This window comes from Erigeron canadensis, chromosome 1 (assembly GCF_010389155.1).
Source record: "Erigeron canadensis isolate Cc75 chromosome 1, C_canadensis_v1, whole genome shotgun sequence".
Taxonomy (NCBI): Eukaryota; Viridiplantae; Streptophyta; class Magnoliopsida; order Asterales; family Asteraceae; genus Erigeron; species Erigeron canadensis.
In genome coordinates this window covers 47,556,021-47,581,618 of record NC_057761.1, presented here as the reverse complement: position 1 = coordinate 47,581,618, position 25,598 = coordinate 47,556,021, and the positions used below count along the sequence as shown (strand labels likewise).

Below are 25,598 nucleotides of genomic sequence, written 5' to 3'. Positions count from 1 at the left end.
TGAAAAAGGTGATTGTGTCATAGACAAGATTGATACAGATTATAATCCCGCTGATATATTCACCATAAGTCTTCCAATAGCCAAGTTCAAACTATGTTTGGACTTGATGGGTATTTCTAATCGCAATTGAGCCATCATGGCTCATGGTGGAGGAAGTATTTTATTTCTAGGAAACAATTTTTCTCTATATAGTGATTGCAGGTTCTTATGGAGTTTTGAAGTTTTTGATGAGGTGCTTGTTACTTGTTGCATATTGAAGTCAAGGTGGAGATTGAAGTATATTGTCTTCATATGTTAAAGTCTAATATCTCAAGCTAAATAGTGATATGGACTTTTCCTTACTAGTAAGAAATCACAATTCAATTGTGATTTGTTTTGGTCGTTGCATGCATGAGTTTTTCATTTAGCACATGTTTGCCTTAGTAAAAAAGGAACAGAGGGAACATGAGGAGAAGAACATGGAAATGTGTTTTCAAAGACATCAAGCTATGGCCTATACTATAGGTTGAAGACTTTGACAATATATGATCTTATTGCTCTATAAAAGGATGCATTACCATGCAACGTAGAACATGAAAAACACAACACATCACAAAACACATGTACTAGAGATACAAAAGCTCTGCATGTATTTTCTATTTTTCCAAACTCTGTAAACACTGCAAAATTATAGTGGATTGTTTCTCGGCTTTCGCCACCCGTGGTTTTTTCCCGTTTTGGGTTTTCCAAGTAAATCCTCGTGTCTCTATTACTTTATTTCTATTTGGTGTTTGATTACACTTGATATATTACTTCCATTCCGCATAAAACTAATATTACTATAAACTTCTCTCGGATCCTTGGGCATGTTTTTAACACACGTTTACTACACAGCCAAAAACAGTACAAGAATCAAGTAAAAAAGAAGGTAAGGACCCACGTTTAGCACTCCCTAAATTTGGTCTCAAAACTGCAATCTCTGCATAATCAATTCTTTTCCCATTTAGCTTTGAATTGTGCATTCCATCAAAACTATAATCATTTCTTGACTGCTTGTTGAAATTCGGCCGCCTCCTATGCCTAATTATCCTTGACTTCCTCTCACACGAGCCTAGAGAAGGAAGAAGAGGTTAAACTATGAGAAATCCATAGAAGAGCTGGAGTTTATTACAAATCTCCTCGAGAGCCAGGTAAACTTATTTAACCCATAAACAAGAGGGTTTTTTTCAACATTTCCCCATGGGGAATGTTTTCATCTCGCATGACCTTTTTGCTTGTGATTTTAATGGTACTGTTTTTGTTTTATCAATGCTTTATCCTGTCATTGCCATGTGTATTTTAGATATTTGATAAATATGTTATACATCATAAATTTTTATCCGGACATGCATTTGTAATATAACGTGAGCAATTTGTTATTTTGGATGTGTTTAAGGTTGACATGGTCAAAGCAGAGGCGGAAAAGCAAAGATTGCAACGCGAAGAGCTAGAACTAAAGTTTGAAGCTTTTAAACAGAAAATCAATACCGGAATAAGTAGCGATACAAAGAAAGAGAAGTGTCTTCAAGAGGTCCTCATACGTGTTCAAGTTCTTGAGAAAGAGATCATCCAGGGATGCAGAGGTGCAACTTCTTTCATTTTTCCTCCTTTTTTCTTCAACTGCATTGGCGATTTATAACTGCTTTTCTATTTACATATTTTCCACAGATATTTCAACATAAAGCTATCACCGAGCCTAAACTGAACGCTTGAAGCCTTGGCTGCAAGTCGGCAAAAAGAGGCATAATTTCCAAATCTTTTCTCTAAGTTTTTGCTGCTTATTTATGCTGTTATGTCTTATATGGATTTGTGTATTCAGATATTTGTGCTGAACGCAAAGTTGGCTTTGTCGGGGAGCATGATGTGTTGAGTGATCTATTGGGCATTAAGTTGGAGATGACTCATTTGGTAAAGCTAAAAACTTTTTCTTTATTGGGCATATACTTTTCTGAAGATTGTAGGTTTTGAGATTTTATTCATTATGGTTTGATTGTGTTTAATGGCAGCCCTTAGTGGATGGCCATTGGCCACCAGATCGGGGAACTTTTGAAACATTAGTATCCAAACACTAACCGAGCTTTTACATACCATTAGTCTTCAGTCTAAAGAGAACTCTGATAACATTCAGTATTCTAGTTAGCTTTCAATTATAACAAGAATGTGTAAACATGGAGACTAAGCAATTATGTCACGTTATGTCATCAACTTAACATTAATTAAGAATGGCGAAGCTAATGTAGAGAACAAGAGATAATAGAACATGATATACCCGTATCTACCAAGTAAATCATAATACAGACTTATAAGAAATTCATGCATTAAATTACCATCATTTTTCAAGTTTAGGCTGTTAACTTAGTTTAATTATCTTTGGTTTTTAGTAAGTAGTTGGCTTCCTTTATCTGTGCTGTCTGCTGATGCGTATTCACAAAATGCTTATTTTTCTAGGATAAGCATGATTTACAAACAAAAGCAGATACCATTAAGCATTTAGCTGATCGTGGTTACCGGGTCAAGGTATGTTTATAGCTAATTTACTTTTGTCATTGTTGATAGGGGTTGTTTCCAATAAAACTTAACGAGTGGTATGTTTAATGTTAATCCACCAGTATTCACAATCACAAATATTACTAAAATTGGATTTGAAACATTCTTCTGCTAAACAGTGCATGTCAGTGATGGTAGTGGGTGTTAAAGTTGAAGATCAGGACTTGGGAGAACTGCTATCACGTCTCTTTGCACTGGTACAATAATGTGCATTTCATTATTTCATGTGGTTCTTTGCATTTGAGATAAAAGTCAAAAAGGGTTGGGTTGTGTTTGACCAGAGATGCTTTTTGCCCAAAAGTTAGTAAATGATTATGAAGTTTTTTAATCAGATTTATAGTAGTAATTTGAATAAAATAGTTTAGGAGGTTTTATGCACCACAAGAATACTCTTTTGGCAACTTCCGACTCGTGTTATCCATTTGACCTGTCTGAGCTGACTTCTTGATTAGTAAATAGGTTTGAATAGCTCAATAGCTACCTCTGGTTTTCTTCGATCTTTAAAAAGAACTCGTGTATTGCAGATTGAAGAATTTTCTATTGTGTAAAGTGGGCCTAAATTAGAGGCAAAACAAGCATACATTGTTGTCCGGCATGTGAAATTTTGGCCATTGAAGAAGGGACCGGGCAAAAAGATGCTTCTAGAACCGTCAAATAGTAATATCTCAGCACAAAGCCCTGACCAGATCAAAGCTTGGATGAATCTGATTCTGCAACTTAGGAGAATACTGGTCCTGTAGGTACAGTTGAATCAGATTTGGCTGATGATATTGACCATGAAGAATGGTGAGGTTTGCACCAAAAACAACAAATAGGTATGCTGCTAAACAATCAAATGTTACGGTTCCTGGACCAGAAAACAGGCATGCAGCCATGGGGCCAACTTTTGCTCATCTTGTGAGAAGATCTGAACCTGAAAGTCAAAGTCAAACCTGTGGTAAGTTACGGGATGTTTGGTGCACCAAAACTGAATAATGATTCTCAAAGAGGTGGCCCCCAGCAAGTAAATAGGTACAAGAAAGGACCGAGCCCTCATTTACCACCTATGGATTCTTTAGTAGAGAAAATTCGAATATTGACCCTAATGGGATCAGGGACAGAAAAGCTGGTGTTGGTTTCCGACGATAAGGACACAAATTTGTACAATGAAGTTTGCAGTTTGAAGTTCTATGAAATGTAGCACTTGTAGAGTGCTACTTAACTTATTGTTGTAGTATCCATGGCTATACACTATGCAGTGCTTTGGTAGTCCATTAAACTATTAGAGCAGCAATTAAATGATTTTTGGTTCTGACTTTTAGTTTTATTTTTTGCCGGATCACGAGTTAGAAGAAAGTGTTCTGACAATATAATTTCTTAATGTAATACTAATTACAGTGACTCTAAAGCTGTAATAATCAATTCATTACTGCTTGAATATGCAGTTTATACATATATCTCATTACTTCTGGTCAAGTATTCCCTTTTGAATAATCTGATGCGATAGCATCAAACATTCAGCGCATAAGGTTGTTCAGTGATTATTTGAGGTGCTGAGTTAATGGGCTTTAAAGCATTTCTTTTGGAGGAGTATACTAGTATAGTCTTGAAACTCATGTCTGAATAGGGAGTACATCAGCCTTAACGTGCAAGCCAATCAGTTGTATTGTGGCTATTTTGATCAGTACTGTTATCCAAAAGCAGAGTTGTAACATCCTGAGCTAGGGCTCGAAATATTACGGAAATTACATAGCACATGGTGAAATTATCGTAGGCAACTAAATGAAAGTAAGTGAATTCGGTGAATCCATAAATAACATGAATTCAAGTACAAAATGCATAAGGAGCAAGTGAATATCACAGTTTACAAAACAATCATTAAGAGATGGCAAATGATCCTAAGCATAATGTAAAAATGGGCAATGAATCGGGGATCCTATAAGTCCATACCCCGGTCCATATCTAGTCATCAATCAAACATCTCGTCATGGGTTCACCTGATTACCTGAAAAATGTACTAAACAAGTCAACACGAGGTTGGTGAGCTCGTAGTGATGGTTCACGAGGAACCATTGTCAATAATCACAAGATGTATAAGTAAAGGCAAATCAACGCTTACAAGTAGTCTTTGCGTGTCACACAATCAATACTATAAGATTACACGATAAAAGTAAGAACGTGCAATGAATAACACAAGTGGTGTCAAAATCAAGATATGTGTCGTATGCAAGTCAATGTCATAACGTGTATCATACGTGTGACCATCAAGTCACCAATGCAACGATACTCACATGTCATCACAATGAACAATGTGGCATCTCAAAATCATCGGCGTATATACGTCTATATACCCGGAGTCATGTACGTTTATCCAATCAACACAAGTGAATACGTCTATACACTCGGATGTACTCATTTGTCTCATCAACAATCATATCATTATTTATGCGTGTGTGTCTCAAACACGAGTCCATAATCATCAAACCAACCCAACCCGATACGTACATATACTTAGGAGGATTCTGCTTTCAACGAGTTCTCGATGCTTATATTTAGGGTCACCCGCAGCCTTCCCACCACATCTTAAACCCTTTGAAGGCATAACCAACCTTTATGTATGTACAACTATCCTAAATAATCATCCAATCACATCCATATGCGTAAACCAAGCTCAAGTCGCACATTCAATATCACAATCAAGCAGTCAAACAATCAAACACATAAGTGTACACTTTTCAACCCGAATCTCAATTGAGCAGGGAGCTACGGAACTCACCTTGATTGGCAATAAAAAGTTAAGATGATATAAAGTCGAGTCAATGTCATCTTACGTTCACTTCACGTCCACCACCTATAATTTAATATACATATTTATTAATACATGTATTTATATGTTATGTACGTTACTTGTTTGAGTGGGAACTCTAATTAGGTTTTAAGTGTTTTATTATGGCATAAGGCGACCCTCGTGACATAACTTGGTCACTCGGGATGTCGAAACATAATCTCATTTCGAGTTAAGGTCTTTCGGAAACCGTCATGTGTCCTTAGCAACTTTTGTACGTATATATGGGCATTCATATATGTATATAATTTAACTAGAGTCCTATGTTATTGTAGAAAAAAGAAAAGAAGCAGCCCACGATCTTGGAGCCCATGGTGACCCGTGAACATCAAAAAAAAAAAGGGCCCAAGATAGTCTAGACCAAGGCCTGGACCATAAGTAATGGGTGACCGTCTCAGACGGTTGTAACCGCCGTCCCAGACGGTGGTTGGGTTTGGCAGAGCGTCCCAGACGCCATGAAGGCCGTCCCATACGGTGGTCTCGTTCAAGGGTTTTGGTGCACAATTTTTAGCGTAAAACAGAAGGTTTGGCCGTCTAGGCACCGTCCAGCTTATTTTGAAGATGCAGGCCACCGTCCCAGACGGTGGCAGGAACGTGTTGGACGGCGAACAGGGGAAGAACACAGCAGCTGCAGATTATGTGCAGAAAATGGCCCAAAAACATTTATCTTCTAACCCAGAAACCCTATATCGACCCAAGAGGTTGATGAACCAGATTTGGAAGTAAGTTTAGACGTTTACAAACATAGTTACACAAGCCCCAATTCGAAATTCCATTACAGGATGTTTAAGTTATCATCAAAAATTCAGTTTTGGTTCAAATTAACTCAAGAACCCTAATATTGCTCCTAAACCCTAAAACCCGACCCATTTGGATTTGACCCGACCCAGAAACTTGTTAGGCTATATTAAGCATAAACAAACTTACTTTACCCCAAACCCACCTCAAAATCTAGTCCCAAACTAATTTTTGCAATTTAAATCCATTTTGACTTTATTAACCAAGCAAAACCCTAGTTTTGACTTTGACCCGTTTTTGACCCATAACCCCGAGAGTTTTACATAGAACCATGATTATATACATTAACTGAGAGATGGTAAGGCTAGTTTAACTTACCAAAATCATCAAAAGTTCTTGAATCCGAAAATTGACCCGAATTGATTATTTCTTGTAATGTGACTTCAAATTTATGATATAATTAAGATGAGATGATGATGAAGCTCAATCTTGTATTAAATTAGCTTGAACAACCCAAATTGATGATGAATTTAATGAGAGGGAGAGAGTTTGTGTGTGTGTGTTCTTGCAAGCATTGAAGAGAGAAGAGAGAAGAGGGATTGGGTGGAAGAATTTGGGTGGATAGGGTTGCGTCAAGTTAGTAGGTTGTGGGTCATGGATCATATCCATGGGTTGACCCATACACTTAACTAGTAAATTCACAAGTTGTCTTGTATCATTTCACATAATACGTCAATTAATCGACCCGACAAGTATATCTCTAGTCATTAATCATAAAATGCACATAATCACCTCATGTATTAAAATTATTAGTCAAATTACATAATTAGTCAAGCGGGTCAAAATGACGGATGTTACAAGAGTAGAGCCAGTCAAGAGAATTACACCAATATACTCAGAGACAAGTGCTGACAATAATAGTACAAAAGTTGGTGTGCGGTGTGCCTTGAGGGACGGTTGATAAATAAAGGTTAACTTCGTGTATCGACTAACAATAAAAAGTTGATGTTTGCTTATTAAGTTATAATCAAACATCCCTATATGACTTAATGGAGTCCCAACCAAACAATCCTTTATTGAAATCACTTTTAAAATGCATGTTCGATCAACCAAACAATCCTTTATTGAAATCACTTTTAAAATGCATGTTCGATCACCTCCAACGTCTGCAAGGACTTTGCTTACTTACTTGCAACCAATCTGCTATGAAGATTTAGTACAATACTCGCAATTTTTGGGGAGGATGAAAACCATCAGAATGTCGAAAGGTCAACTGAACAAGGTGCAAAAGATCTGAAACTACAGATTGATTGGTCATGGTCCATTGCTATATTTGTACAATAGAGCAAGTAGTTCTTTTGAAAACTAATATTAAGAATAAGTTTTTTTTATACAAGTTGACCCTTGGAAATCTCTCTAGAACTCAACAACCAACATATACTCTACAACTCCATAAAGTAGATGAGACCCATGTAACGGTGGTATGAACGGTATTTGAAGACTTTTTATTATTAAATATACTAGATGGCTGGAGGAAATTGAAAGAAAATAGGCTGAGATGATTGCAGCGCAAGTTGCATTAGAACAACTCTGTCAAAGAGATCATTTACTTTTAACAGAAAATGAAATGTTCGAGGTTTGAAGCTCTAGATACTCTATGTATACATTATTTGTTTTATTTTCCCTATTGCTAACAGTTTCATTTCATAGACTTAAATTTTTAATCACAGATGTGGGTCTTCGAGCTTGTGACTCGAGTAGCCAAATTTTCGGGCCACAAAAATCTTCAACAAAGAATTTATCATCATACCAAAATAAAAGTAAGATAGTAAGATGGATTCTCAGTTTGGTTGGAAAGTTTATTACTAAAGATAGAATTTTTTACACAGGAGAACAATCGGTTGAAAATGAGAATGAAGAACTGAGTCACAAACTGGGAATAGTTGGTACTATCCTTTGTTGTGATAAGGAATATATACGTGTAGCCCGTGTGAAGAACTTCTATAATGTGGAGACTGGCTAAAATTGGACGAAAAACATAGGGTTCGTATTTCAAATCATGAACGTATTGTTTCTCCAAGTTTAGACCTATCTAGGAAACACTGACTTATTTTCTGCTGAATGTAACAGGTAACCGAAGACAAGAGGGATCAATTAGCACAAAAGTAGGCCGCCTTATGCACCAGCATTTTTAAAGGTTAGTGTTGAATTTTCGTATATATGTATTGAAGAGGTGGAAAAATACCAGGTCATGTGACTTGGGTAACCGGTCAATCTGGGCTGGATTAACGCAGTTAATGGTTTTGCTCATGAACAGATTTGTTTGGTTAAGTTTTTAATATATAATTCTTAGCGGATCATATGTGAGTACAAGGTATATGATTTTCAGAGGTTTTATGCTTTTTAAAGATACACTTTGGGCGACGTTACATAATTCTTAAAAATCTGACATACAAATCTTGTTTCTTTCTCAATAAAGACTTGACCTGAAACTGCTTATTGTAGAGCTAATGACCGACCTTCATTACTCTCATATTTGATTATACGTGGCAACAAAACCATTGTTTTGTATAAAACCAAAAGAAAAGTCACTACATAGTGCAAAAGTTTGTCGTTTGGACATAAAAAATGCAATGTACCATGTCTTTTTTGTCTACAAATGAAATCCATCTTCAAAATCTATCTTTCTATCGTCAACAGGAAGCTGGAGTATCAGCACAACCACTACAAGAAAAACTGGAATTACCGACGGCCACAATCCGTCCCAAATCCTTCCTAAAACGACTTTAGCGACGGATTTTCGATGGATTAAGGGCGATCCTAAAATCGGCCTCGAAAATATTTAACGACGGATTTTGGGACGAACATAAATTTTACCGACGGATTTACGACAGACAAAATTAACGACGGATTTGGGACGAGTTGATTAGCGACGGACTAATTTAACGACGGATTTGGGACGAGTTGATTACCGACGGATACATTTGCGACGAAAAATGTCGTCCCTAATCCGTTTCTAAAAGTTTTTTGTAACATCTCAAACTTTCCGTGTTTGACTATTTGACCTTCCGTTAGTTAACGTTAGGTTCGTTAGGTTATATGTCCTATATGTGATTAAATGATTTAATGCTTATATGTTTAATGTGCAATAATGTGAATGTGATGTTTAATGAAAGTAATCAAAGAGACGTTAAGTAATTAGGTGCTTGTTAGTGTGTTAAGACTCCCAGTAGAAAGATAAGCTAAGAAAGTTAAGTTTAGAACTTGAGGGGTCCTAAATGTAAGATTTGTAATGGGTGGCCAGGGATTAGAGGGAAATTAGGAAGCCCTAATTTCCACAAATCTGCTGTAACGTGTGTGTGAGAAAAGCCCTAGCCAATCCCCTTCCCTTTCCAAGCAAAGATCCATTCATTTCGTGCCGTTTCGATCAAGGATTGTTTAGATCTTGAGTCCCCTACATCAAGTGTAGGTAATATAGATGATTTCTCTTGATTTGTGATAATATGATTCAACTTTATGGATTTAATTCAGTTCTTAGTGTTTGGAGTATGGATGGGGGTTGTTGATTATCATTTGTGATTAATTAATCGAGTTTCAATAGTAAGAATGGTTGTTTAATGTGACCTAATGATCCATTTTTGTTAACAACTCATTCATGGAGTAATTGATGGGGCTAAATTATCAATTAGGTCTTAAAAGAGTCTTCTCTTTGGTGTAAAACCTGTTTTTTTGTGAAAAAAATGACAAAAAGAGACTAACTACCTTGGGTAATAGTCTAGAAATAGACAAAAATTGAGAATAGACAAAAAGAGACTAACTACCTAGGATAATAGTCTCGAAGTAGACAAAAAGAGACAACTTACCAGGGGTAATAGTCAAAAAGGGACTATTATCTGGAGTGATGATAATTATAGAGTATGTGACACGTATTTAGACTGTAGGTCAGTTTAGTTTCATTATACTCATAAATCGGTCCTATGTTGATTATAGGTAGTCGAGAATACTTGCAAAGTTCGGTAACTTACGTTATCATTTGTTGTACGCTTCTACGAGGTAAGATACACTATTTTAACACGTTGAGGGTTCAACAAAAGCATGGTTTTTGTATTATAACTTCTTTAACGGTATTTTGTTACTTATAAGTATTCGGGAGTACACGGGAGGTTATATGGGCTATGCAAATGACCAATGAGGCCTGAAATGCAGTCCCAACGATATGTGATGTTGTCTTATGAAATGAAATGCAATGTCTTATGATGAATTGATTTATGACACTTGTTGATGAGTATTGAAATGTGCATGTTTGTATGGCTTGTTCATCTAGTTCACTAGACTCTTTAAGTTGCCATGTCACGTGCACGTTTAAGGGCCCAAACGTAAAGATGTATAAATGTGATGATTGTTTAGGTTGTGTAAACACCTAAACTATATGTGATGTAAAATCGAGCTCGTAAATTTAACGTGAAAGTGTTAAGCTTAACCCGTACTTGCCCTAGCCCGGTTAAGTGTGTTGATGTGGTTGCTCGGGTGGCTCCTTGCAACGAGGTATAACGTGAAGAGTAATACGGGAGGTCTTACCAGCCCCATTGTCATTGAACATACGGATTACTCCTAGAATTGGCTTGTCATTCCTTAACGACATTGATGGACAACCGTAAGGTGAGTTCATCTAGTCGGGTGTGACTTCAGTTACACTTAAATGATGTTATGATGTGTTATGTGATGATGTTAAAGATGTTTAGGCACAATTAAGGTGACCTATTTTGTATGAAAGATGATGAATGAGATGATATGTGATGATATGTAATGATATGTATTCTAATGTCGCAAAACGATCTTTATAACGTTTTAATTGGACAAATGCTTTCTAAACATTGTGTATTCTTACTTACCTAATTCGTTAGCTAACACTTGTTTCTTGAAATGTGTTGTCCCCTCAGGTTTAGCAAGCTAAAGGTCGTTGATGAAATAAGGAGAGGCATGGGTAGATAGCAAGTGATGATGACATTAGTTTACCCATAGTTGCTACTCCATCTAGACTTTGATTTATGTTTTTGCAATTTTCAGATTTGGAATGTTTGATGATTGGTTGCTTTATGTTGGGCAATCAATGGGTTTCCATTAGACTTATTCAATGATGTGATGAGTAACATCTTTTGAAAGAATAAACCAAACTGAATTTTTCTAGTTTGGACTTTTAAACGTTTTTCCGCTTTCTTTGATACCGTTAGGTGAAAATTTTTGGAAATCCATATTTTTAATTGGTGGGTGTTACATTTTTCCCAAAAAATAAAAAATAAATACAGTATATGTATTCAGCAGGTATATATATACTGTATTTATACTATATAGTATATATGTATGTATTTATGTATCCTGCATTCTTGTGTATACACTATAACTTCAATAACAGTGTATGTATAATGTATTCATGTGTATATATCAACTTTTTCGAAAAAAATTAAAATAAATTAACAACAAACATCAAGAATCATATATTACAAAAATCAATATCCATAAAAATAAAATCTGAAATTTTCATAAACCAACAATAATTATGTAATATAAATAATATATAATAACACATATATAAAAATCTAACAAATAATTCCATAAACATTACATATGGTGGATGGGATTTTCCGGCGGCCGGAGATGATTTCGGCGGCTTGAAGAAAAGCGGTTGTTGGGTTTTTTTCTGGTGGCCGGAGATGATTTGTGGCCAAAGCTGAAGGAGTTCTTCCCGATCGAGAGATGCTTGTCTATTTCCCGGCGAAAGAGAAAACTGCTAGGGTGTTTCAAGGCTCTAAACCATATGCATTGCTGTTACCATCTTCCTTTTAGCGGGCTCCTTATGGTTAATAACATCACGAATGGCGTTTCAAGATGTTGTAACGGAGAACCTTACGATATGTTTTTGCTCCTTCCTTTACCTTCCTCTTCTTTTCCTTATATTATCGATGGATAAAGCTTGTAATTTTTACGATGTTGATAGGTATTGTTATATTTTTGTTTTGAATGGAGATGAAGTAGAAAAGCAAAAACCTCTGTAGTTGTAGATGACAGTGGGTATGAGTTGTTTATTGATTTAGGCAAAGAGGGGGTTTGGTTTGTGTTTGTTAATTATTGTCCCGCGTAATACGCGAGCAAATGTAATTTTATCTATTATTAATATCAATATTATTTATAAAGCATCACTATATTAGAAATTCATATTATCATTATTATTTACCGTTCATGATTTAAAGGGCAGATTTTTTGAGAAAGAAAGAAAATATTGCTCAGTGCCTTATGCGGGTTTGGAGCCTCAATACCTCAAAGGTGTACGAGGGAGGTTAAGATGTAGGCAGATCTTACTTCTACATAATTAGAGATATTGTGTCCATTTTCTAATGATCCGAACCATGTTGCTTTCCAACATTTGCATGGGATGAGGATCGAACCCATGCCCTCTATTTTTAGATGCCAAAGTGTCTAATCATATAAAGTATAATTATTAATATTGTCATTTAATAAAGATGAAATATTTAAATTTGATCTAATTGTTCTAAATCAAATATAGAATCTATCTAAGCGTTTCCATTTATTTTGGACAATTTATCTAATGCCAAAAGTTATTGCTTATAAATGCCACCACAAATATCTCGATGTCATTCGGATTTCCATGTCATATCATCAAAAATATCACACATGACACATTCTTTAGACCGTCCCAAGACATACAACATTTTAAACCAAGTTGTAAGATTGTCACCATCTAACCAATGATCATTCCATAATCATGTCTTATTTTCATTCCCAACTGTTTCTTAATAACAACTTAAGGGGTTAGCAGTGGAGTGCCTTAGAGAATGAGGAACATATATTTCTCCAAATACTATTACCATTTAATTTACAAGAGAACACAAACTCGGAATCATGGATCACATTGATGATTTTAACCATAATGACATCTAGATTTTTAACCACACGTTATATTCATTTGTACATCAATGCTAAATTAAGAGCATCCAGACAACCAAAACCTAAACCACTCACTTTTTTACCTGCCAATTATCTTCCAATTGATCTGTTACAATTCCATTTCCGAGTTCGAACCCCCCTCATTCCACCAAAAAAATAAAATAAAATTGTGATATTGATCAATCGAAACAGAGAAAAATAATATATCCTAATTTTCTAATTGTTATGAAATTAAATTAGAAAACTATTCCTATATTTATCATTTGTTTTATTGGATTGAATTTATTTATTTTAGAGCGAACATTAATCTAGAACATTTTTTCTTAATCCACCATAAGCAACTCATCAGTATTGAGTTTAGATAACTTTCTATAATAATTGTGCAAAACTTATGAATGGAGCCCCCACTCCAATTTTAGTACTATGTAAATGTTTTTAAGGATAATTTTGTGTCTAAAAATATTAATAAATAAATAATACATAAAAATATCATTTTCGTTGTCATAGGTCTCTTTTATGGAAGTACATCATTGGTGTAAAAATCGTGAGTTATTTTGATATTAATAGAATAGAAAAAAAGGTTGAAGAACGAGTTTTTCTTTATTTGGGTAGATATACAGTACATTGATAATATAGTTATACGTGAAAACGTTATACTTTTTCATATTTTTTTTATAATAATAATCACAATAATCATGTAGTTAAGATATGTACAAGCTAAATTATTTATTTTGTTTAATAGAGCGTAACATATCCGTCACCACATGTTCCAAAATTATAGATCGATGTTAAATGTTGGCGTTCTCAAAGTCAACACTCACCTAAGGTAAACTCAACCTTCTCAACACCCATAATAATTTTACTAAATCCGACGTTAAGGCCCATTTTTTATATTTTTCGAGTCAGGACTCATTAAAAAAATATATATGACTCTGATAAGTATAAGTAATAAACGACTTTTACATTTATCTCCTCACGAATTTATGTTTATAAGATATTTTAAATTTATTATTAAAGAAACACAACATCGGTCCTTCCATTTTATATAATTGGCATTTTTTAATAATTATAAATTGTACTATATTAGTATTTTAGTTTATATATTAAGACCAATTGAAAAAACAACGACTGTTAAATAAATCTAAACATTTAATTTAAAAAGATTAAATACTAAGAAACCAATTGGTTGAAATATTCATAATTTGTCAAACCACCTCATATTATACTTCTCATGTTATGGCCTTCTATGGTGATTTCCCGTAAATGGTAATATATTGGGAGAAAAAAAAAGTAATTGTATGGAAACTCCCTAATCCATATACCATCTGATACCCCATTAAATCCCCCAGCTGAGGTAATTAAAATATGTAGAACTATGGGTGCCAATTTCTATCATGCCGAAAACTCTAACATATATAAAAGAGTTTAGGTTTGCACCAATTAGGTTGAAGATCTAAAATAAAATATTGTGTCAAATATTATAAAAACTTATATAAAATTTTGATCTATATGTGGATAAAATATTATGTTATGTATATGTTATTTTTTAAGTTTTTCTATTTTTTATTTTTTGGTTTCATTCTATTTTGTTATGAAATTTAATTAAAAATAACTAATAAAAGTAAAAGTATATTAGCTATATATCTATTGGATATATCATAATAAATATTATTCTATTGGATATATATTACCTATTATTCTTTATTTCTTATATTGGATTTATTAGTTAAAAAAATGTAAATTTGTGTTGGAAGATCAAAAAGTGTAAATTAAAGTTAAAAGTGAAAACAAAAGTCAATTTGAGGAAAATGAGAGTTATGATTGATCGATAAGTTATCAGAGCAACTGTCTGTTAGTATATATAAAGATTAAAAAAAAGATATTATAAATGTGTATAGACTAATGATAATAATAGTTTGAGTATTTTAAGGTAAATAATCACATATTACCTTTATAAAAACTTACGCATGAAACAATATTATTAATTGTATTCAAAATAATAAATAACAATAATTTTATTTAGGTATACATAAATGATTATTATTATTATTATTATTATTATTATTATTAGAGTTAATTACTGAAATGGTACCTAATATTTGCGTCACATTACTGGTTTCATATCTTTCCTTTCGAAATTACGCTAATCATACTCGACGTATGCAAATTTCTACTCGGACCATACTGAAGGCTAACGCCGTCACGTGGCCGTTAAAAACTCCCCGACGTGACTTACACGTGAGGGGTAAAAATGTAATTTCACGTCTCTTAATTACTTAAATAGTACCAAACGTTTGCACGATATTTCTGATTTCATACCTAATGTTTTTCTTAATTACTTAAATGGTACCTAATATTTAATTATTAAGTTTTTTTATTTTTTATATTTTTTTTTGAAAGGTGAATTCCGTTTTAAGTCAATGTCTTAAAAACCGGTATTTTAGTCATACTGGTGTGGAAAATTTTTTGGTATTATCGGTATTACTGAAAATACTGGCCGGTATAACTATTTTTAATTTGTTTTATTTTTCTTTTATGAAAACTTTCCAAAACTTGTTACAATTTAACGAAAATAGTCAAAATGCACTTATAATCCAATCAAAACTAATACCAAATAAGTTTTTTATAACAAAATATAAGTTTAAAGTTCACAAATAACCAAAAATAGCATTAAAGTATCATAAAAGTAATTTTATAAAAAAATCAAATTTTGTTTTTCGAAAATATTGGGAATACCGCAATGGTAATACCAGAAATGTCCAAGAATACCAAAAATATCAGCCAATATTTACCGGTATTTAAAACATTGCTTTAAGCTTCGTGTCGCAGTAAATACTGACCGGTATTTCTGGTATTCCTGGAATATTCTGGTATTACCATTGCGGTATTTCCAGTATTTTCAAAAAAGAAAATTTGAAATTTTTTTAAAATTGTTTTTATGATACTTTATTGTTATTTTTGGTTATTTGTGAGCTTTAAACTTATATTTTGCTATGAAAAATCTATTTTGTGTTATTTTTTATTGGATTATAAGTGCATTTTAGCTATTTTCGTTAAATTGTTACAAGTTTTGGAAAATTTTCATAAAAAAAATATAAAACAAATTAAACATAGTCGAACCAACCAGTATTTTCGGTAATACCGATAATACCAAAAAATTTTCCACACTAGGATAACTAAAATACTAGTTTTTAAGACATTGGCTTAAAACGGAATTCACCTTTTAAAAGGAAAAAAAATAAAAAAATTAATAACTAAACATTAGGTATCATTTAAATAAATAAGAAAAACATTAGGTATGAAATCAGCAATATCGTGCAAACGTTAGGTACCATTTTAGTAATTAATAAACGCGATATTACATCATTACCCTTCACGTGCAAGTCACGTGGGAGGGTTTTTAACGGCCACGTGACGGCGTTAGCCTCCAGTATGGTCCGAGTGGAAATTTACATACGTTGGGTATGATCAGCGTAATTTCAAAAGGAAAGGTATGAAACTAGTAATATGACGCAAACGTTAGGTACCATTTCAGTAATTAACTCTTGTTATTATTATTATTATTATTATTATTATTATTATTATTATTTACGATGATCTAAAGGGTATTTTTTGTCTAATCATATGTTAGGTTCAGTTTTGCTGAAAACTGGATCTCTCCGGTTGCATCTGGAGAGCATGAAGAATTGTCCGAAATATTTGAAGTCCAATTGCAATGTACAGTTTATGCAACTGACGATTTCCTCCAGTTGAGATCTGAAGAACAACAATCTGAAGACATTCCAGTTGAAGTCAAAGACAACAAGTGGAAGAAAGAGAAAGGCAATGACAACGAAGCCCAGTTGACTTTCTACCAGATTAATCAACTGGAGATCCTTCAGTGTAAATGCCTTTACAAAGCTTTACACTGATTACGAGGAGGACCTTTTTACACTACATCCTTTTACCCGAATAATAATCTTGTCTGTGGATAAAAGTGCAAAGATGTAGAGTGGTTGAATAAAGTAACCTTTTGTCTTACTTTATTTAACACACACACAAAGAATTATTTACTAATACTTTTGTGTGTTGTCAAACATATTTGTACGTCGAAGTTGAGATCCCAATGCTCAACCTTCGACTATAAATAGAGGTCATTGCCCAAGCATTTCAACAACTTTGCAAACACATACATTCTGCAATATTGTTGGTGAACTTGTGCAATATTCTTTTAATCGCAAAAAGGAACATTTCACAACTCTAAGTGTTTTGATTGTTAAGAGAATTTCCATGTATAGATCATTGTATTTCATAGGTTGTTAGGATATTTACATTCATGTATTATCTTGGTTCCGCAACAACCTTGTATTTTATTTAACAATCAATAAATAAAATACACTTGAAAAATTACATATTGTCTCACCAATTTACTTTAATTATACTTTACATTATTGCATTGTATTTACTTATTCGACTTGTCACCTTAATAAGTCTAACTCCAGTTAACCTAGTACATTGTTCACTCTAAACTGGTCACGTCCAGATTAAGTGAAAGTGTTGCAAAGTACACTTACCATTGACATAGAGGTGTCTTCAGCACTCATCTATTCGTAGTTGGGACTTATATCATATAAGCTATAAGTATTAATATTGTCATTTAATAGAGATAAAATAATTAAATTTGATCTAATGGTTCTAAATCAAAGATGGAATCCATCCAAGTATTTTCCCGTGTAATACGCGAGTAATACTTATAAATCTACTAAAGTATTAACATGTGATAAATTAATATTTTTTACAAATATAAATAAGAGATGTTTAAATGACAAGGGTATCAATTTTAAATAAGTTCTGTTGAAACGACTTGATTTTTTACTAAATATTCTGGTAAGGCACTAAGAAAAGAAAATTACATCAAATGAATCAGGCTAATTTGCTACACAGTCCAAGAAAAAAAGTAGTCACAATGTTTGCTAATCCAAATAAACGAAACAGATACAATATAAAACAGGTCATTGTTTGTTGCATTGTTATTCTGAAACTATACATTGTTGCGATGTTTCTACGATTACTACCACCAAGTAAATATATTTTTAGTTTTATATATAATAAAAAATATAATTTTCCTATCTAATTATTAACTAATTAAAATATATTTGTTTAAAATGTTAATACTATAAACAAAACTTAGTATCGACTTTTACATAATTTCATAACTTTTAATTTAATACCTATTTAGATTTAATTTATCAAGTGATAATAATCATATGTTTAAGACCATCTATCTGTGCACTACACAGACACAATCCGATTTGATTTATAAACACAATTTACGATAAAAACCTTTTTTCAAGTGATACAAAAAAGATAAAAGATAATTAAACCAAACTAAAAAAAAATCCAAAGTAAAAAAGACGAAAAACCCTCATTGAATTACTAAATGGTTAATTATAAAAATTAAATATATAATATAATTTTGACAATCTTGTGATACCATCACAATTTTATTTAATTACTTCTAGTAGATTTCGTAAAACAACATATATCTTCAAGGAGTTTGAATCTACCAATATATGTTATATTATATTGTTTATGGTATATGTTATACTAAAATAATTAAAAGGGTATATTTTGACAAATCATATAAAGTATAATTATTAATACTGTCATTTATAAAAGATAAAATAATTAAATTTGATCTAATGTTTCTAAATCAAAGATACTCATTCAAGGGTTTTCATTTGTTTAGTAATGAATTTAGGATCTTATTATATATATGGGTAGATGATGGCCAAATCCATATAAAAATAATAATATTTATTTATATCAAGTAACAAAATGGTTTACAAATTAAATACTTATTAGAACTCCAACGTGTCTATTAGTGCTCGTATCTATCAACAAAACAAAAATAACATAAACTAGCTTAGTAACCCGCGTATTACGCGGGCAGATAAAAAAATTTTTACTTTAATTTACCGAAAAATTTTTGTAAAAAAATGTATATATATAAAACTTAAAAGAAAGCCTGTAACCTATTCACATGTAGCAAATTAAAATATTTAAAAGTAAAAATATTTAATGAAGGAATAAAAAATCAAAAAACTACATATACACCGACTCGGTTCAACGTGTGAACGTCACAACCAAATCGTCTATTGGTGCGTAAATCATACCATTAGAACTCTAATTGTATAAATATACTTTATCATTACTTGTATATGCAAATCATTGCTCATATACTCGAAAAAATTAAAAAAAAATTTACATCCGCTCCGTCCCAAATCCGTCCCTAATAGCGACGGATTAGGGACGACCAATTGTTTTTTATTTTTTAAAAATCCAATTTTTGCAAAAACGAATGAACATTCATTCCTAAATACAATTATATAACTAAATGAACATATTTAAAATTTAAAAAATGTAAAAACTCATACAACTCTGCGACTTTATGTACAAACAGTAACATTCGAGTATAAAACTACATATACACAGACTCGGTTGAACGTGTAAACGCCACAAACAAATCGTTTATTGGTGCGTAGATCATATCATTAGAACTCTAATTGTATAATTACACTTTATCATTACTTGTTGATGCAAATCATTGCTCGTATACTCGAAAAAATAAAAAAAATTACATTCGGTCGTCCCAAATCCGTCCCTAATAGCGACGGATTAGAGACGGCAAGATGTAAGTCCATCCTAAATCCATCGTAAATAAATTAGATTTGGTCCGTCCCAAATCCATCCCTAATATCGACGGATTTGGGACGACAAAATTGAAGTCCGTCGTAATTCTGTCCATAATAGCGACGGATTAGGGACGGATAGATTTAAGTCAGCCGTAAATCCGTCGTAAAAAAAATAGATTTTGTCCGTCCCTAATACCGACGGATTAGGGACGACAGTTGAAGTCTGTCGTAATTCCGTCTCTAATACCGACGGATTTCCGACGGTTTATATATCTGTCGGTAATCTGTCCCTAATCCGTCGTATATGTTTTTGTATGATTTTAATTGGCTGGTCGTCGGAAATCCGTCAATAATTTGGGACATATTTTTTTCCGTCGCAAATCTGTCGCTAATATAAGTTTTTCTTGTAGTGAGCCATCGGTGTATCCATGGATGAATTGAAGAAGCATTGCAATAGTTCCAGAATTGTGTGCCTAGCTTCGAAAGAGAATTATAAGATCTGTTGTATAACGTATGCATAAAATCAAGTTTTTTGGTTTGGACTAATGATTGTTCAACAACATTTTAATAATTCAACATATTAGAATCAAAAAATGAACGAGGACGGTTGTCTCTGATGAAAACCAACAAACCAACAGTAGATCATTATTTCAACTTTAGATCGATGAAAACTCCTTGGAACATATTTTCTCTCGATAGCTATATATGTAGTTATGCTGTATAATATTTCTAGGTGTTACCAGTGTCGAGGCTGAAACATTTTTACATGTATGTAAAGCACTAAAGCATTCTATAACCTTATCATATCACAAGAAATATATGTATGTAGCACAACATTTGTATCTTGTATCCATGTTGATATTTGAAGTTGTAAGGACAAATTCATTCTTCCGAATTATTCTAGTGGCAGTATCGTCCCAGTTACGTACACTCCGTTATTACAAACCATCAACTTGAATAAATTTATAAATGCATAACAAGTTTGGCCAAAACATGCAGTGTTTCATCAGAGGAGCCAAATCTTTATTCAATTTTTATTTGAAAGCGGTAATAAATTTAAATTTCCTTGCAAACTAATTTAGTTGCTATAGTGTAGTTTTTGTTCATTTTTAGATACATAAATAACACAACGTTTACTATCTCTATTCTTTCACATAATTTCTGAAACCGTTACCAAGCAAGTTGTGTTGAGCTTGAATAGGCAGTGACGGTGTTTGCCTACAGCATGCATCACCGAGTGACCCAACCTGACCACCTCTCCCCCTAAAGTTCATGACTGGATGGATATATGAGTATGTACGTTTGTGATTCAGCTGTTTGTTTACTTGATGGAATTTGCGGTTCTTGTAATTTAGTATACAGGTGGATGTTATTATGCAGAAGCGGTACTAGAAAAAAATCACCGAGGGGCAAAATTAAAAAATTTGTAAAATATAAATATAAAAGGGGTCAAAATGTTAAAAACCTATAAAAAAAATTTTTAAATCGATGAAAAATTTAAAAATGCATGACAAAATCTAAATTTTGAGGGGGCATTTGCTCCTTTTACCCCAATGTGGTACCGCCCCTGTTATTATGTTAACCCTTTCTATATGTGTTTTAACTTTGTTGCTTATTTCTAGACTAGACTATTACAAGTGAGTAAAGAGTAAACACCAGTAGTGGAAAATAACCTAACATCAATTAACTCAAAATCTATATATGTTTCTCTCTTTTGATTTGTCATGGCGGGCCCCTTTTCTTTAGTTGATTTTACTTGCAAGTATCAATTGGACGATGACTCATATGTACGTTGTATATGGTTTCGGAATTCAATAAAAGTGTTGTTAAAAGGTCACCCAGTGCAATCAATTACTTACGTAAAAACTATTATATTGAGTGAAAAGCTTAAAAAAACAAACCAACTCTTCGTAAAAAAAGTTGGCCCCCGGCTGTTACTTTCTAGGAGTAACCTGGGTTCGAATCTTACCAGAGGCAGAATTGAATTTAAGTGGTTGAATTATCTTGACACTATTCTTACTGGGGATTATATAGGTACCAATTCAGTACATGGGATCAAACGGTTCCTATCAATCTATCATTTTTAAGCTTAAAATAACACTGTCAAACTAGCTAGCTAGAATGAAGGTAAAGGGTTTCTCTCATACATTTTTCCATGTAACTTAAATCATCCTTTCAAACGGTCAATGGCATAACTTCACGTTAAGAGTTTATAGCGTAAAATTATGAAGAACGATATGAAACAATTACCAACCATTAGATATCAGCGAGATGTGCACTATCTCAGCCTCAACTAGATGAACAATAAACATGAGTCGTATCAGCATTTCACAATGTATTGATATATAAGTATAAGTAATTGAATAATTATGAATTATTGATATATAAGTATTAGTAATTGATTTTTCACACAAATTTTTAGATTTATCTATATATAGTCTTTTCATTCTTGTTAAACCAATATATACGTATGAACAAACACAAAGCATCACATGTATAAGCATTCTATAGGGAGGATAGAAAAAATCCTATGTGTTACATTTGTTTAGATTACAACTAGGATTTTTGATTAGTTGTTATTTTTTTAAAAATATTTGGTAATTTTTTTATGCCATATAGATTAAAAATTATATTAAAACTAAAAAATATTTACTACTTATCTCTTTGTAAACCTTTTACTTTATTAAATCTATTTATATTATATATATATTATTTTATATATGGATAAAAAATTATATCGATCAACTTAACATTCAAGAAAGCAACAAACTTAAAGGAATGTGAATTTTTATTTTTTTATTATATGAATGTATTTGTGAGGGTGTTTGAAGTTTCAATCGATAGCCAAAATGAGCCAACTTAAGTAGCACCTTTAATACATTATTTGGGTTTTTTTAATATATTTTTATATATAATTAAGAGAAAATATAAAAATTATATGTGACATATTAATTTACCTGATAAAATAGGATATTTGTTTAGTAATTTTTTTAAAAGTATTTGTTATTTTTTAGGATGCACTGCATGTAATAAGTAAGTTTATATTTAAATACATCGTTGTTATAATATCGTAATCTTATATTTTAAATTTCAAAGATGCATTAATTATTTTCAACATATATATTTTTACGACAACTATTACCATGCAACACATGGGTTTAATCTAGTATTATTATATAGTCATGAAATTCATGTATGAATTAAATGTTTTATAACATGTTAAATAACTACAACTTAAGACCTTATATTATAACTAGTACTTTGTATATTAAAAATCATTAGGGCTGTAATTAACAACATCCAACAATATACAAATAGTGTAATTTTTTCTTTTTTTATTTAGAACGGCTAGTGTAAATTTGATAATTAATACGGCTAAATAGTTTCAGAATTTTGATATGACTTAATATTCCCTCTCAAAAAGTGATATTAACTCAAAAATACTTTCTAAATATTTATAATTTATATTATATTTATACTATATTATAAATCAGATTCCCCATGTCTAATATTTTAAGTTTCAACATTTATTTTATCAAAATGTTCTTTCTATCAATTATATATAATCAAACACCCTTTCTCTCTCCTCAAATCTCAACCAATTATCTTTTTTCTATCTCCTCCATAAATAATTTATTCTTCCGATTCATTTAAAATCTTTATCTCACAAACCGTATATCGATAAATTATTTCACAACGCGCGGGTACTTACTCTCGTTAATTATAAAGCATATTTATCTTTCATTTTCAACATTGATCTTAAAATTTCAATATCGATTTTAAGTTTCAACAATGTTCACATTCTAATGCATGATGTACCATACGTCATAGCCACATTACATCAATAACTTTCACTACTCACTGGCGCCACCGCCACAACCACCGCTACCACCACTCTTCATCGCCACCACTGTCGCTGCCGCCATGACATCATTATCACCACCGCAACATACGAGTATCTTTTTCTCGTTGTAAACAAAATAAATTTATTAAAGGAAAGATAAACTTGAAACCTCCTTAATTCTAAATGCACACACTTTACAACTAGACCATAGTTTGCTTATTTAATACAAATGTATTTCCAAATTAAAAGGGATTATTTTAACAAAAAGAGTGGAATTTTTCTTACGTGACAGCCGGTTAATTCAATGAGACCACGGCATACTATGGCCGTTTTATTATACGGGAACCCATCTAGTTATGATAAATGTCTAGAAAAATATACTAGCTTAAACTAAATATCCAGTGAAATTTCTTTAAACTAAATATCCAGTGAAATTTTTTTTTATGAAAAACTAGAAAGTATGATATTTTCATTAAATAGATTAATGGTTAGTGATTCTTTTTCTCTTGATTCGATGAAACGTTAAGAGTTATTCTTAAATCAACAATAGGATCTTAGAAAAAGAATTATATACTTATTGTAAGATTTATGCACTACCACTCTAGTTATTGTTTACGAGTAGTAGATTGGTCCCGGAAGACAAAATAAATAAATAGAATTTCATCGACACGTGTCATTAGAGGGTGCCAATTACCATAGGCCCCTTCCTAGAATATTCGAGTTAGCCAGTTAGGCAATTTTTTAGTTGTGACGTGGGATGGAAAGAATAATCGGAGGGTCATATATATTATACAATGATAGTCGTACAATTTGAGTTACACACTACACACACTTAGACCTGTTTAAACCTATTTTCCTTCTTTAGAAAAAACAATTTTTCATCTTAAAAATGTGTTTATAAATCATTCTATACGTATAATAAGGAGCGAAGGACACATGGGATGAGTGGTAAGGTACTTTCAAAAAAATAAATATCAAAATAAAAAGATGAAATTGTAAAGAGTAAATTACATTTTTTGTCCCTGAAGTTGACACGCTTTTCACTTTTGATCCTTAAACTTTAAAAATTATAATTTTGACCATAAAGTTGGCCAATTTTTTCAATAATTGTCCTTTGGCCTTACGGCGTTAAAAAATGGCCATTAACGTATGCACATGCTAGACACGTGAGGACATTAAAGTCATTTCACCTTACACCGAGGGACGAAAAGTGAAAAAATAGCTACCTGAGGGACGACAAATGAAAAAATAGCTACTTGAGGGACGAAAAATGAAAATCATACAAATAAATTTATTCTTCCATTCTTTCTTTTCTGATCATCTTTCTGATCATCTTTTCTGATGGAATTTTCTGACTAAACATTTATTTCCCCTTTACCCCCAAGCCTCTCCAATCACCACCACCTACTAACCACCAACAACAGCCGCCGCTACCAACCACCGCCGTCTGTAACCAACACTAGCCACCGCCGTCTATAACCACCACGAGACTGCCACCTCCGGCCACCACCGCCTATAATTACCACCAGCCACCGCCTATAATATATATCTTTCAACCTTTAAAATAATTTCACTAATCACCATCACTGTCACCCGTTGTCACCGTATTATGCGAGTACCTTTTTAATTTTCTCTAAAAGAAATGGTCGTGAATACATGTCAAACTGTGAAGTAGACGTTATACGATGTATCACATTGTTTATTTCTTTTTTTAATTGGGTGAGGAAGGAAGCATTAACGACTCTATGTTTTGGGATTTCGTTAGGGGGAGGCAGTAGAAGGGGGGATGAGAGGGATTCGGTTGCTGGCCTCGCGAGCTCGGAGGGCGATGGGGGGTGCGAGCTTATAGCTCGTAGGGAGATGAAGGAGAGAGGTAGAAGACATGGACCGGAAGTGGCAAGTTTGGAAAGTATCTATTGACTGTTAGAGGACCGAAGGTGGAAGAAAGGAAGCGCAAGGGACCAAAGTTGCAATTATGCTGAAACTTATT

At 32.7% G+C, this 25,598-nt stretch overlaps 3 long non-coding RNA genes across 3 annotated transcripts; 2 read left to right on the top strand and 1 right to left on the bottom strand.

The window, feature by feature from the left end:
• The first annotated feature begins 669 nt into the window (after positions 1-669).
• Positions 670-1,761, top strand: LOC122580152. The gene is made up of 4 exons (XR_006320755.1): positions 670-729; positions 874-1,169; positions 1,415-1,601; positions 1,687-1,761. It is a non-coding gene; the product is annotated as an uncharacterized LOC122580152 (long non-coding RNA).
• Positions 1,762-1,840: 79 nt separating this feature from the next.
• On the top strand, positions 1,841-3,871 carry LOC122580085. The gene is made up of 4 exons (XR_006320742.1): positions 1,841-1,926; positions 2,467-2,535; positions 2,685-2,762; positions 3,090-3,871. It is a non-coding gene; the product is annotated as an uncharacterized LOC122580085 (long non-coding RNA).
• Positions 3,872-4,329: 458 nt separating this feature from the next.
• On the bottom strand, positions 4,330-6,675 carry LOC122586137. The gene is made up of 3 exons (XR_006321878.1): positions 6,506-6,675; positions 5,321-5,395; positions 4,330-4,549 (listed from the first exon to the last, which is right to left on the bottom strand). It is a non-coding gene; the product is annotated as an uncharacterized LOC122586137 (long non-coding RNA).
• Between the last annotated feature and the right edge of the window lie 18,923 nt (positions 6,676-25,598).